The following is a 16095-nucleotide window of genomic DNA, read 5'->3' on the forward strand; positions in this document are numbered from 1 at the left end:
CAATAGAACTTTTTTTAAAGGCAGCCAAGGTGTGGAAAAAATCTACTAGAATTACCTATTAGAATTTTAGCAGAAAATGCCAAGTAAAATTATTATCACATTTACCACAATTTTAAACAAGAAAAGAGAGAGAGAAAGAGAGATACAGTAACATTATGTTAAAATTAGGGTTTTATAGATGGATAAAATCTTATTTACAAAAAAAAAAAGTGTTAGCCTTTTTACACTACTAAATGTATTTGAAATACATTTATTTCCTGCTAAGTATACTACAAATACATATTTATGTTCTTAATAAAAATAACTGGCAATTGTACTTTTAGTATACTAAACCAATATACTTAAAGTCTGCTACAATTTGTGCTTAATGCACTTAAATTGTGCAGAAGTAGTGCTTAAGTCCAACCAAAAGATATACTGAGTATACAGGTGCATCTCAATAAATTAGAATGTCGTGGAAAAGTTCATTTATTTCAGTAATTCAACTCAAATTGTGAAACTCGTGTATTAAATAAATTCAATGCACACAGACTGAAGTAGTTTAAGGATTAGCTGATTGGCATGTCACCATATTCTAATTTGTTGAGATAGTGAATTGGTGGGTTTTTGTTAAATGTGAGCCAAAATCATCACAATTAAAATAACCAAAGACTTAAACTACTTCAGTCTGTGTGCATTGAATTTATTTAATACACGAGTTTCACAATTTGAGTTGAATTACTGAAATAAATTAACTTTTCCACGACATTATAATTTATTGAGATGCACCTGTATTTGATTGTGCAAAAGTGGAACTACTGCAAGTATACTTCAGGTATAAAAATCTTGCATTTAAAGGCAAATATTATTCAAAGATCATACAATCCTCATCAATAGTGACATTAAAACACAATTAATCAAAGGAAAAACCTTCATCGGGTACTCGCAGGCAAAACTATGGGTGCTCCAGAGAGGGAACTAAATTTAAAAAATGAAGAGTGGATCTTGTTGCAAAATACAAAAAAAAAAGATTCCACATCCAGGCACTCGCATAGTAAGCAAAGTAAAAAGCCTTTATTCTAAGACAGGGCTACATATTTATCAGCTGATCCACACTTAATTTTTTAAAACACAATTTATGCTTAATATTAAGAAATGTGCAAATAGTACTTCAAATAAAGTTTAACTGTAATATTTACAGTGGGTACGGAAAGTATTCAGACCCCCTTAAATTTTTCACTCTTTGTTATATTGCAGCCATTTGCTAAAATCATTTGTTAATTTTTTTTCCTCATTAATGTACACACAGCACCCCATATTGACAGAAAAACACAGAATTGTTGGCATTTTTGCAGATTTATTAAAAAAGAAAAACTGAAATATCACATGGTCCTAACCTCGAGCGATGTGTCAGTAAATATGTCAAGAGATTTGAACTATACTTCGAATTGAATAAATGCATTTTAAATATATTACTCTTTTACTCGGGTACTTACAATCCTAAACCGTAATTTTGATTTGCATTCTATATTTTCATTGTTATCGTAGTTCTAAAATAGTCAGTCATTATAATCAGCTTCACAGAGGGCCTGTAAAAACCACCCTAAGAGGCCTAAGACCCACTCTAAATGTTAAAACAGAACCCAAATCACACCAAAATGCCATCCTATAATGCCCTAATATGTTACCACATTTTTACAGAGAATTTCTTGCAATCCAATTTGTACTGTAAATTTAATAAGCTTTCATTCAGCCCTACACTCTTAAAAATAAAGGTGCTTCACGATGCCATAGAAGAACCTTTTTGTCTAAATGGTTCCATAAAGAACCTTTAACATCTGAAGAACCTTTCTGTTTCACAAAAGGTTCTTTGGGGCGAAAAAAGGTTCTTCAGATTATAAAAAGGTAAGAAAGAGATGGCTCTTTAAAGAACCTTTGACTGAATGGTTCTTTGTGGAACTAAAAATGGTTCTTCTATGGCATCGCTTGAAGAACCTTTTGAAGCACCTTTATTTTTAAGAGTGTACTTCATGTTATGCATCTTTAAAAACGTGTGTCCACTAATATTTTACAAGAGCTGTGGAATTTTAAGTTTTTGAGTATTAGCTAAGAGTGAGTGCTAGTGTATCTGTTTGGTGTCCACTACTATCAACATGTTTACCGAGTAGTACACACAGTACGTTCAAAAAAAGTAACATTGGTAGCTACAAAATGAAAACTGTTTTGTATGTAGCTTTTCTGGGACTTTCAGAGCTCAGTATAGATGGGGAGGACCGCATTCACTTTTTGACCAATCTGAGCGGTTCAGCCCAGAACTGGAGCTGCACTAAAGGCCTCAGTTCACAAACACTGCAAAAAGCCTTCCACCTGAAAGAGAAGATGATAAAGAGGATGGTGTTGCTGATGATGCTGTACTTTAGTTTCGACTTTTTCATGGCCCACACGGAAGGCATGTTTGCTGGATCTCATTTCTGCTCATTCAATGGTTCAACTCGCTATTTCTTCTGCAACAAGGTCCATGAGATTCCAAGATATATACCGAAAAATACTACATCTGTGTGAGTATAAACACACACACAAATGCACAATAAAATGCATAGTTATTATGAATTTCACATTAGAATCCTCACTTCAAATATTTTGATGCTACCTAGTTGTTTTGGATGTTGAAGTTACAGTATGTGTTGTTAACTAAAACTATTTAAAGATTTGTTTTCATTCATTGAAATAGAGTTGAAATCAAATTAAATAAATGTTAGATATTAGATAAATGGTATAAATAAATAATTAATTATGTTATAAATAATTGATGTAAATAAATATATTGAATATTGGATAAAAAATGTAAATGTTGCCTTGACAACTAGCTGAAGTTCTAAAATTACTCAAAATAAAACTTAAATAAAACAAACATTGAAAGAGGAAATGTAAAAATAATATAAAACTGAAAATATAAAATTAACAGCTAATTCAACATATTAATAAATATTATAATAGTATATAAATAATACCAAAATAACACTGACATAGTAAAGTGTAAAATACAAGTAGAAAATGTAGGTACATAAATCAGTATAATGAATATTTCCTAAAAAATGTTATTATTAGAAATTACTATAAAATGCCACGACAAAATATGAACAATTTTCATTTATTGCTTACAGTTTATTTTTTTTTAGCATTTTTTGTAATTCAAAACAAACTATATTGTATTCTTTAATCATGATATTTTGGATGAAAATTGATTTTAGAGATTTATGCACTACTTTTCTTACATTTATTTTAAATAAAACAAAAAGATTAAATAAATAAGAATTTTAATGAGAGTTGTATAATAACGAAAGTAATAAACAACACTGACAACTTGACAGTCTAATTAAAAACCTGAGATTCTCAGTGACACGGTTATTGTTCCAGAGCTTGTTATTGTGGTTTGGAGAGAATGTGATTGACAAAGAATTCATGTTTCTTTTGCGAGACCCAGAATATTTTTTGTAATCTCAAGGCTATCGTCCCTCATACAAATTCTCAAGCCTGACATGGGGGAGTGTTTTTTTATGTTCAATGTTTTTCATGCATTGCATGAAGTCATTTGCTTTTTCAACCAGTCAAAAAAAAAGAGAGAGAGAGAGGTAAAGGTCTTTAACTTCCTCAAGCAGTTTAATGGTGGATTCTATTTCAGTTTTGAACCGACTGCCAGTCAGTTTAGATAAGGTTGAATCTATCTGAAGATGCCCAGCTGGATCACACATTTCAACCTGACAGAGCCTTTTTGTGCTCTGAGCCTCACTATGACTGTCTACACTTTGTGTTCATTACTTCTGACTTTGGAAAAAAAGCAAAAATGCTTTTTTGGAAAAAGCATCGGTTACACTTTACTTGAAGGGGTGTGCATAAGACTGACATGACACCTTCATAATCATGACATGACATCTACATAATCATGACATGACATATGTCATGAATATGAAGGTTTTTTTTATGCATGTTTATGACAACTGTCATTAAGTGTCATTCGCTCAGTTATGTCATTTTTAATGCAAAGATGACATTGTTTGAGATGTCTTTGTTATGGGCTATGGTTAGGGGTAAGGGTAGGGGTAGGGTTAGGTTAGGGTTAGGTCAAATAATGTCATATTTACATTAAAAATGACATAACTGAGCGAATGACACTTAATGACAGTTGTCATAAACATGCATACAACCTCCTTCATATTCATGACATGTGTCATGTCATGATTATGAAGGTGTAATGTCAGTCTTATGCACACCCCTTCAAGTAAAGTGTTACCAAAGCATCAAGAGCTTTTCAGCTTGTGTGTCTCAGCGTGTCAGACTTTCTACTCTGCACTGCAAGAACAAACAGTCCTGTGCTTGATTGTTCATGCTGCAGATGTTTTCTCTCTTTATAACTGTAAATATCAAGGCTAATGTCTCTAAAACATTACATTCTGCACCACTAACGACACCAAACGGAATCACAAAAATAAAAATATCGCTCGCTTTCAAACACTTCCTCCATCAGCTATTTAGATAACCCACCCCAAATTCAGTCAGGGACAAATTAGTAAGGATAAAAACAGTCAAACTATGATTTAACAAAGATATAGTGATTTTTCTAATCTTTAATATCTGTATCTCTTGTACCAGATTTACTGTCCTGCATGCTTTACAAGGATTCTTGTCCGGAGTGCTTTGTGTAATTGTGCTGTCTGCGTTTCTGAGGGATTACAGGAATGAATATCCACAGGGAGAACACACAGACACTAATGACAACGTGCAATAAGAATTACACAAAAAATCTTGACAGTAAATAGATTATTTGCAGTCTGTAAATAGGCTACTGGTAATTGTGTTTCCATTTCTCATAACATTGCGCATCTGGAATGACCTAGTTTCTGCTATGACTCATTCTGCTCATACTAACTTTCATGAGAACCTATTAGATTCCTGAAGTGGAAGATTGGTGTAAGTTCACAAATATACTTGGAAAGAATTTTAAGAGCACGCACACGCACACACACACACACACACACACACACACACACTGATACTCTAAATTTAAACTGATCTCTCTAAGTCTGATCTCATGAGAAAATGAAGCTTGTATGCTTGAGAGAATGAATTTGTATGAATATGTGCAATGTGATGTAATGTGGTGTTTTGTTTCATGTTCATGTTTTCCATGTCTTTTATTTTGGAATTGTTTCATGGTCCATGTTAGTGTCATGCTTCCCTTGCCTCATGTCTCTCAGCCTTGTGTATGTATCATGTTCTGATTGGTAGTCTTAGTCATGTGTCTTGTTCCCCATTGGTTTGTTCATGTCATGTGACCCTCCTTGTCTGCTATAAGTAGCTTCATGTTCCCATTGTGCCCTCGTCGTGTATTGAATGTATTTAACCCGCTGTTGGTGAGTCTAGTCTGTTTGTGTCAAGTCTGCTCATGCTATGTCTGTTCAAGTCAAGTCAAGTCAAGTCAAGTCTAGTCTGTGTCTTGGATTATTGTTTGGATGTTTGGATCACTCTGTAAATAAACTGCACTTGGGTTCTCACTACGCCCGCCTTCAGTGGATGACTCTTTACAGAATACACGACCAGCAAAATGAACCCAGCAGATCATCTTGTTCGCCTCCGTCAAGGTAATCGCTCCATTGAGGAATATGTTCAGGACTTTTGTGGACTCTATCACCAAGTGGATTTTAATGAAACGTTCCTAAAAAACATTTTCCGCTATGGTTTAAGTTAGGACATGCCACGGTTACTGCCACGTAATACCCCACACTGGTCATTAGAAAAATACATTGACTTTGCCTTGTTGCTGGCTGATTCACCCTTCACTGTGGGTGTCGTGGAGGAACATGCCCCTTCCCCAAAGCCTGTTCACGTCATGCCTGCCAAGCCACAGCCTTCTCCCGTCATGCCTGCCAAGCCACAGCCTTCTCCCGTCATGCCTGCCAAGCCACAGCCTTCTCACATCATGCCTGCCAAGCCAAAGCCTGCTTACGTCACGCCTGCTACTCCAGGACCTGCTAACACCATGCCAGTTAAGTCCAAATTTACTCATGTCATGTCCACCATGTTAAAACATATTCACGTCATGTCTGCCAAGCCAGAGTCTGCTAACGTCATGTCTGCTACCCCAGGGCCAGCTCACGTCACGTCTGCCAAGCCAGAGCTTGCTCACAAGATGGCCGCCGCTGTACCTGTCCTGATAAAGAGAATATTAATGAACTCTCCCTATTTCCTGATGGTACAGCTGCAGAACCTCCAAAGGTGGCGGCATCCGCTGCAGAACCTCCAGAGGTGGTAGCGTTCGTCATGGAGGCCGTCCATGAACTCGGTGTCTGTCCTGTCACGGCCAAGGAGGCCGTTCATGAACTGACCATCTGTCCTTCCACGGCCATGGAGGCCTTTCATGAACTCACTGTCTGTCCTGCCACGGCCACGGAGGCCGTCCATGAATTCACCGCCTGTCCTGTTACGGCCACGGAGAGGCCACCGCCTTCAGTGGATGACTCTTTACATGTGATTTGTATGGAAAAAAGCCATGAAGGTCTGAATTCATGCCAATTAGCCAACACATAAAATGTGATTTTGTTTTGATTTCAGCAAATCTGTTTTTGCTTGGTGTCAAAATTATAATCAGGTGGAGACAGACCACTCATTTAAAAATTAATAGGAGAGTTTGTAGCATACTTTCCATTTAAGTAAAGAATGTTTGTGTGCCCATAGAAAATAGCTGTCAAGAGGTATCACTGAAAGGTTTGCAGAGTCTACGACCTTATTAAACTAGATACAAATAAGTGCTGTCAAACGATTAATCGCATCCAAAATACTTTTTTTTTTTTTTACATGTGTGCTGTGTATATTTATTATGTATATATAAATACACATGCATGTGTGTATATATATTTCAGAAAAATATGTTATGCTTATTAAATGTATTTATAATATAAATTATATGAATATAAATATGTAAATATTTTCAAAATATACTCTGTATGTGTATTTATATATACACAGAAAACAGAACACATGTATATTTTATACAAAAACTTTTTTGTATGCAATTAATCGCGATTAATCGTTTGACAGCACTAATACAAATTAAGTGATTAGTAATCTAGTGAAAGCAAAAATAAGTAAATAAATAAAAACAGCCATACCTGAAATAGACATGTCAACTTTTATACAGGATTTCTTATAATACCACACTCCCCTCTGAGTAGACTGTGCTATTTATAACTGTAACACATTGATGGATGGTGAATCACATCTCTTCTGTCTAATTTTGAGCAGGGAGATCAAACTGACTCAGATCAGTGTGCTTCACCGAACAGCCCTGTACATGAGCTGAAGAGAATGTGAGTGCAAAGACACCGTGAACGACACCGAGCTGTTTACTATTAAAACATGGAAGTGTATATTCAGCAAGAATCCAAAGCATTTAATCACGTATTTAAAACCCAGAGAAACTGCTACTGAATGCTCACAACTCTTCTTGGCTTTTGGCTTAGTTTTGACAATGCAAAACGATGTTTAACAGTGACCCAAACACTATATGTATCACAGTTTTAAAATACTGCAAAACCTAGGATAGAATAATTGGCAAGTGGTTTTTTTTCTTGTTAAAAGAGATAAAATCAAGTTTATTTAATCTCAGAATTATAATTTTTTTAATTATTAAGTCAGTATTTGCATAGTGATTTGATTTCCCCCAGTGCCCTTAAAGGAATAATTCACCCCAAATAAAAAATAGCTGAAAATGTACTCACTCTCAGGCCATACAAGATATGGATGAGTTTTATTTCTTCATCGAAACAGATTTGCATTACATCACTTGCTCACCAATTAACCCTCTACACTGAATGGGTGCCGTCATAGAGTCCAAACAACTGATAAAAACATCACAAATAATACACAAGTAATCCACACGACACTATCTTGCAAAGTGAAAAGCTGCATGTTTGTAAGAATCAAATCCATAATTATGGTGTTTTAACTTTAAACTGTTGCTTCTCGCCAAAATATGAGTCCCTAATAATGTTTCCTCCAGTGAAAAAGTCCATCCCCTGTTGTCCACTCAAAAAAATAATAATAAACAAAATAAAAAAACATTTGTTTAGAACTGTTTTAGGATGTAAATGGTGCTTGATCTTTGCATATTTCTCTCCTGATTCAGATAAGACAACTTTTTAACTGGAGAAAGCAATTTTATGGACAGTGGATATGAATAGATATTTTAGCCAGAAGTGATGATTTCAAGTTCTAAACACCTTAATGATGGATTTTTTTTCACACAGCTTTCTGCTTCACAAAATTGTAATTGATGGACTGGAGTCGTGTGGATTACTGAAGTTTTTATCAGCTGTTTGAACTCTCATTCTGATGGCACCCATTCACTGGAGGGTGAACAAGTGATATTATGATATTTTTTTCCAAATCTGTTCCATTAAAGAATCAAACTGACATACATCTTGGATGGCCTGAAGGTGATTACATTTTCAGCAAATTTTCATATTTGGGTGAGTTATTTTTTGTGAGAAATCATAAAGCAAATAGTGCATCATGATAATTAAGATTTTTTTTAATCGTGATGATGTATTACAATCCGTTTGAAAAGTTTTAGGCATTCATATAACTATTCTCTTCCTCAGAGTGGTGTCTGAGAATGATGCTCTGGAGCGAATTGAAGACTACGCCTTCTACAACCTGACAGAGCTAAAGGAAATGTATGTTGCTGCACTACATGAGGAAATTACAACCAATTACATTCTTGTCAAAACATTATTGTAGCGATTAAAAATAGTAAGTTAAAATTTGAATCACAAATTGTAGTTAATATGAAAGATAAAACAACTTTTTTATACCTATCCATCTATCTGACAGTACTATTACAAAATCAAAAAATCTTGTGATCCAAAAGGATGCCTTCTGGAGACTTCCAAAGCTACAGCATCTGTGAGTTCTCCTCTGTCTTCATTACTCTTGTCTAGTAAATTCTGCAATTTAAAGGGAGTATATTCCCACAAGAATTTCAGTCGATCATTGAGTTATGTTAAAGTCCTGAAAGACCTCAATAAAAGCAGAATGACCTAAACACGGGTCAATATCCATATCAAATGTTTCTCACAGGAAACAAAGGTTGTAGATACAAAGACAAAATACAAATATCTCTCTGATGTATATTCAATTCATTAATCTTGTCTGTATGTGTGTGTTCCTTTAAGACTATATCAAACACTGGTCTTAAATTCCTGCCTGATTTCTCCCAGATCAACTCTGCTGCTCTTGAATTTCTATTGTAAGTCTCCACTCATGTTGTCACTGTCTTAATGTATACACTGTAAAAAAGAAAAAGAAAAAAAAAGTGACATTTACGGTAAAATACTGGAAGCTGTGGTTGCCGGAACTTTAACGTAAAAAATATGGCGGCAACATTTTAGGATTTACAGTCTGAGTTTACATTCACAGTATGTAAATTCAATGTTAATTAAGTAATGTTATTATATCCACCTATTAAAGTACTATCATCTATTTTTTAATACACTGATAACCACCAATAACAGGTGGTGATGAGAAAGTTGAACCAAAGCTCATCACAAACAGCTTTTCACAAGCTAAAAAGGTAAATACTGTCATGCAGGGAATTCTAGGAATGTCAATGTACATTTTTTCACTGTAAATTGTACAATGACTTGTTCTTATTCACTTCCAAAAACCAACAGTATTTTACTGAAAAATTGCATTAACTGTAACTACAGTTATTCACCGTATACAGTACGGAAACTTACAACATTTTTTTGCAGTGTATTTTTAATTGGTTTGGGTGGATTCCTATTCAAAAAACATACAACTTGTAAACATTTACAAAGAATTGATCAATATAGTACAGCTGATCTATGTTAAATCTATGCTATATCTTCGTTACAGTGATATAGTAACACTTTCCTCGGATTGACCATTGCCACCATAACTGAGCTGTAAGTGTGCAAGTGTGTGATTGATTATTCCCAAAGAGTTATTCTTTATATGAGGAGTGAATATGATGGGTTGTTGAATTGTTGAAAATGAATGTACACACTTAAATTGAATATAGTTAGTCTTGGAGTACATTAAAAAACTGTTTAAACTATTTTTTAATAATACTGCAGCAAAATTACATGTATTGAATATTTAAATTTTTTACAATACACAAAAATGGAACTTTCAGTTACCAGAATAATTAAGAGATTAAATTAACAGATTTTTACTGTATTCACTATCAGTTTAAAGGTTACTTTTATTCAGCGCATTAAATTGACATTTATGTATATTTAAGATAAAGGATGTTCTTTTGAACTCTCTATTCATTCAAAGAATAAAAAATAAAAAAAAGTGTCACGGTCGTCACAAAAAACTGTCTTCAACACTGATGTTAATGAGAAATGTTTATTGAGCACCAAATCAGCATATTAGAATGATTTCTTAAGGATCATGTGACACTGAAGACTGGAGCGATAATGCTACAAATTCAGTTTTGTCATCACAGGAAATAGTTACAGTGTAAAATATATTAAAACAGAAAAGTTATTTCATGACTTTTTTTAAACAAAAAAAAACTTACCAACCCCAAACTTTTGAAAAGTGGCCTAACTTAATGTACTATTGCAGGAGATTAACAGGGAATGGGATCCGTGCGATAGACAGCTATGCATTCGATGGTACCAAAATTGAAAAACTGTGAGTTCAGTTACATCCTTTATATATTCATAAATTAGCATCTCACATAAAACCTCTAATCTTTCATCGAATCCCCTGCTCTCTCTTTCTCACAGCTTTCTCATGGGAAACCAGCAGCTGAGTCATATCCACCCGTACGCCTTTATAGGAGCTGAAGGTCCCATCGTTCTGTAAGCATGAACAACGCTGACTTTCAACAACAATATAACTCACCAGCTGGAGCACCACACACCCACTCTATGTCCTCAGGACAAACTCTTACAGCAATGCCTGTTTCACTCACACTAACCTCTGTTACCTGGTTTAGTTCAGCAACAAGCTATACACCCAGTCCTGCACTGAACACTGAAATGGCTGCTGTCATTACAGGGACATCTCACGTACTTCTGTCCATACCCTGCCAGAAAGTATGCTGAGGACTCTTAAGCTTCTGACGGCCACCTATGTCAGCTCTCTGAGAAAGCTTCCCAGTCTGGAGCTGTTTACTGAGCTCAAGCAGGCCAACCTGACCTATGCCAGCCACTGCTTTGCCTTCAAAAACTTAAAGAAGTCAGTTACACTCTGCATTAAAAAATAAAGTTCATCATGTTATAATTTACTCATCCTTATATTATTCCAAACCTGTGCAGCTTGCTTTTACAAAAGGAGATGCTGCTCTTTCCATACAATGTAATTAGATGGTAACAAATGCTGCAAAAGCTGCTAAAATTGTCAAAAAGTTAGTTCATACCTAGACGAATATTTTTGGTATGACAAACATTTTAATTTAAATGAGCAGCTATTCCATTTATTAAGACACAAATATGTATTTATTTATTTATTTAATGGAGAGAGCTTCTAATCTTTTCCATCGCACTCCGAATAAAGCTGGCTAACCAATCAGATTTGCACTTTTGGTCAAACTTTATTTTGGTTAACTTTAGTTTGATAAACACTATAGCTAATACAAAAATCTTAACAGCTGTTTGAAAATATGTAAATACTGTTTGACGTCCTTTCTTCTCTGTGACAAGCAGCACTTTGCATATCATAGTAATTTCTGCTTTTTTATAAGCACCACCTACTGTCAGAGAGTAAATTTGCACTTTCATTCATTCCGTTTTTCATGCATTTGTTTGAACACACAAATTACATGCGAAAATAAGACCGAATATTAGTACAAAATATTCCAACACACTCTCATGGCGATTCATAATTATATTTTGTATATATTATTCGCATTATTTTATAAATATTTGTAAATATTTAACCTTTTGAATAATTCATATGAATTTGTGTTTTTGTACAATCTGCTTTTGTAAGTTTAGGTGTTGTGTTGTGTGGTGGGCCTTCATGCTTATGTTTTTTTTCTAAAATTTCTTAAGAATCACATTGTACAAATTCATACAAACAAAGCTCTCATATAGCTTCAGAAGACTTGGAATATCACGCACGAGTCATATCAACTGCTTTTATAATGCTTTTTATTGTCATTTTAAGAGCTGGTCACCATTCACTTTCATTGTTTGGAAAAGAGCAGCGTGAACATTCCGCTAAACGTGTCCTTTTCAGTTCCTTATAAAAAAGACATAGATGTTTGAAACAACGTGAGGATAAGTAAATGGTGATGTAATTTTTAATTTCCTTCATTTCATACTGAAAGCTCAACTGTACCTGCTCACACAGGTCTGTGAAGAATCAAATGTGTAACGATTCTGATGCCCTCCTCTTGGAACCATACTTTTTTGAAGACCACAGTAAGGATTAAATAGAAGTGACCTGCTACCCCAGACCAGATGCATTCAACCCCTGCGAGGACATCATGGGTTTAACAATTTCTGTGGGTTCTGATCTGGTTCATCAGCATATTGGCCATGGTGGGCAACTGTGCTGTCCTCCTGGTGCTCCTTACGAGCCGCTACAAACTGACTGTTCCCAGGTTTCTACTGTGCCACCTGGCTTTTGCGGACTTTTGCATGGGCATTTACCTGTTGATCATCGCTGCCAAGGACATTCAGACACAGTCCCGCTACTACAACTATGGCATAGACTGGCAGATGGGAGCTGGGTGCCATGCGGCAGGCTTCTTCACAGTTTTCTCTGTTTACACTCTGACTGCCATTGCCCTGGAGCGCTGGCACACCATCACTTACCCTATGCAGCTGCGCCTGCGCCATCCCTGCACAATAATGGCGGCTGGGTGGCTTTTCGCCCTGCTGACTGCTCTGATGCCCATTTTGGGAGTGAGCAGTTACAGTAAGACCAGCATCTGCCTGCCAATGGATGTAGAAACGGTGATTTCACAAGGTTACGTGATGCTGTTGCTCCTACTCAACGTAGCTGCTTTTCTAATTGTATGTGTCTGTTATATGAGCATCTACCTGACCGAAAACAATGCCACCTTCATTCCTGCCAATGCAAACATGCGTATAGCAAAGCGCATGGCTGTGCTCATCTTCACTGACTTCCTGTGCATGGCTCCCATCTCGTTTTTTGCCATCTCTGCATCCTTAAAGCTACCGCTAATCACCGTTTCTCATGCCAAATTCTTGCTGGTACTTTTTTACCCCATAAATTCCTGCTCAAACCCGTTTCTCTACGCCTTCTTCACCCAAACCTTCAAGAGGGATTTCTTCATTCTGACCAGCCAATTCGGCTGCTTTAAATCACGTGCACACATTTACCGCACAGAGATCTCTTCAGGGCAAAACGGAGCCATGGTGCCTTCGCTAAAGACTAGTGATGGAACACTGTATTCCTTGGTACATGTCGCCCAAGTGCACTGATCGAGCTGAAATGAAGATAAAGAAGGAAAGACATGGAATCTGGATGTGAAATTCTGGACAATTTCTATAGCATGAAATAGGGTAAAGGCATCTCATATTGATTTTGTGTACTTACAGTGCTTGACCTCTCGGGTCAAATGATTCAGATGTCTTTAGAAGTACATACTCCATTCCCAAGATGCTACTTGATTGACCTTTGACATATCCTGTATGGATGAGTGCACAAAAATTGAGATTAGGCGATATCTGTAGCATGAATAAAGTAGATCTCTACATCTTTCAACAAGCATGCAGCATTACATATTGTCAAATTAGTTCATACTTCTGAAGTGAAAAGCTTGTTAAATTTAAAGGGATTATGCATCCAAAATTTCCAGAATCATGTTTTTCAAAATTAGTTTTTCATCTGCAGAAAAGAGGATGCTTTAAGGCTTGCTTAAAACTGGTGGCAAAGGTCAACATGCAAAAAATAAAGAAATTGTAAACCATTAAGAGTGTGTTTTGTATATTTTATATAACCAAAAAATAATAATATAAGTTAAACATAATTACACTATATGAAAACCTCCAGTTCCATTTAGATGGTTTGGTTTTCTGTATTATTTCAGTTTTCATGTGTGCTGAAACTGAAAAGACATTTATAGCCCTTGCCATCGCCCACTCTTATCACAAATATTTCAGTCCTTTAGCACTGGAATGATTTGTTCAAGGTCACTATAACCTCGCAGACCAACTGCAGTATGAGAGAGGATGTCTGAGAGAGTATGAGAATTTTAAGTTGAATGGATTTATGGTACAACCAATGAATCCCTTACTGGACATTCACACAGCAGAGTCTGCTTCTGCTTTACATGAACTGAGGCACAATTTAAAACCCAAGTTAGGAGTGAGTTTCACTCTGTTCAAGTCTTGACTCTGTTCATATCTTTGCACCTGCAATAATGTTTAAGCTCTGAGACAGAGAGCCGTTGTTCTGCTAATTTATTTTTTTTTTGGCAACAATGTTTGCCTCAGTGCTGGAGTGGAGAGATGGGAGTGTGTGGCAGTTACAGCAGCTGTGCAATACGGCACCCTGAACTCAAACCTCAAATGGGCTGAGGAAGTCCATAAAGAAAGAGGAATCTTTTATGAAGATATGGCTCATATATCAAGGCCAGGGGTTCAATGACGTAAGTCAAGGGAACAGTGGACAGCAAGAAAGCCACACACAGAGAAAGCAAAGAGTAGTTACTGCAACCATTAGAACTTTAAAATTATTTTAAAAATCTGTTTTAGGAGATAATCATTACTTTTAAAAACCCACGTCTGTGGGTCACAACATTTTAATTCCAACACCCACATTGAGAACTAAGATGATTATATTAATTCAGCAGCACTATGAATATTTCTGTATTTCTGTGAATATTAGTCTATGGCTGCAGCTGACCACTCGACGGCGCTGTAATCCAACAAAAACAAAGCAAGTCATAAAAAACACTGCATAATTGCATGTTACTCTTATTATTGCTACAGAATATGGTAGTTATACTGTGCACGGTATGCAAATATTCTGTATGCATAGATTACCCAAGATGAACAAAGCTTGTGGAAGAACATCCCACAATGCAATGCGCTTGACATGACCATCCTGTTGTTACAGTGTGAGGAATGATCCTGAAAGAGCTGTGCCTCTTTCTCGACTCACTGTTTGAGTGAACAAGTGTTGACATTCTTACACAAACTGGATACAAATGCAATAAAAGTCATTTTTATTTCTTAGATTACAACTGGATGAAACTCGATCTGAACTAAATATGCAACTTAATAGGGTAATCTGACAGCAATGTTGCATAGTACTGTTTGAAACGTTATCCCAATCTTACCTTCACTAACCATTTTTCCAAAAATAGTAGTCAGCATACAGTGTATACTTCCGCAGGATTCATTAGCATATGGAACATAGCCTTAAGGCCTGTTCACACTAAGGACGATCACTGTAATGATAACTATGAAGTTTGAATAATCATTCTAATTCTATGAGAATAGGAACGTTCACAACTGTTACGATAACCGTACTACGAAGATGAACGATTTCATTGGAATTACTTTCAGAACGATTAAAACATTGACAGCGAATCAGACTCTACCATGTCCTTTTACAATGTTACATAATATAATAACTTTTATATATGATAATAATAATTGTTGTTGTCCATTAGTGTGAACGCTAATATAGTTATCGTTTTAATCGTGAACGTGACTTCTTTAAGCTGCTTTTAAACTATTTTCGACATTCATATGAAGGTCGCATTTTACCCCCCAGTGGCATTTACAAAAAACTTAAGAATTGGTCATGAAGCAGTCATTACCTTCCATGATAAAATAAATGAATGATGAATGTATGAATTTTGAACAGTTATTCATAACTGTCCATTTTACAGAAACAATGATTAAAGAACAATGTTTTAGTGTAAAAATTTTGTTAATTCTCATTTTGTTTGTAAATAGTTAAAAAAAAAACACTAAATCGGTAAAAGAAAAAACTCTTTTATTCTTTAATACCATATATAATGCAACAATTGCATATCTTTGGCAAAAATAAATTTTATAAACCTTTTATTAACAGAGGTTAGCTTACAAAATCAAAAAT

General features: G+C 35.5%; 1 pseudogene; it reads left to right on the top strand.

Moving 5' to 3' along the window:
• Positions 1 to 2370: 2370 nt before the first annotated feature.
• LOC107550030 (follicle-stimulating hormone receptor-like) lies at positions 2371 to 13466 on the top strand (annotated as a pseudogene).
• Positions 13467 to 16095: the final 2629 nt, after the last annotated feature.

Source organism: Sinocyclocheilus grahami, unplaced genomic scaffold (assembly GCF_001515645.1).
Source record: "Sinocyclocheilus grahami isolate Dianchi unplaced genomic scaffold, SAMN03320097.WGS_v1.1 scaffold386.1, whole genome shotgun sequence".
Classification (NCBI taxonomy): domain Eukaryota; kingdom Metazoa; phylum Chordata; class Actinopteri; order Cypriniformes; family Cyprinidae; genus Sinocyclocheilus; species Sinocyclocheilus grahami.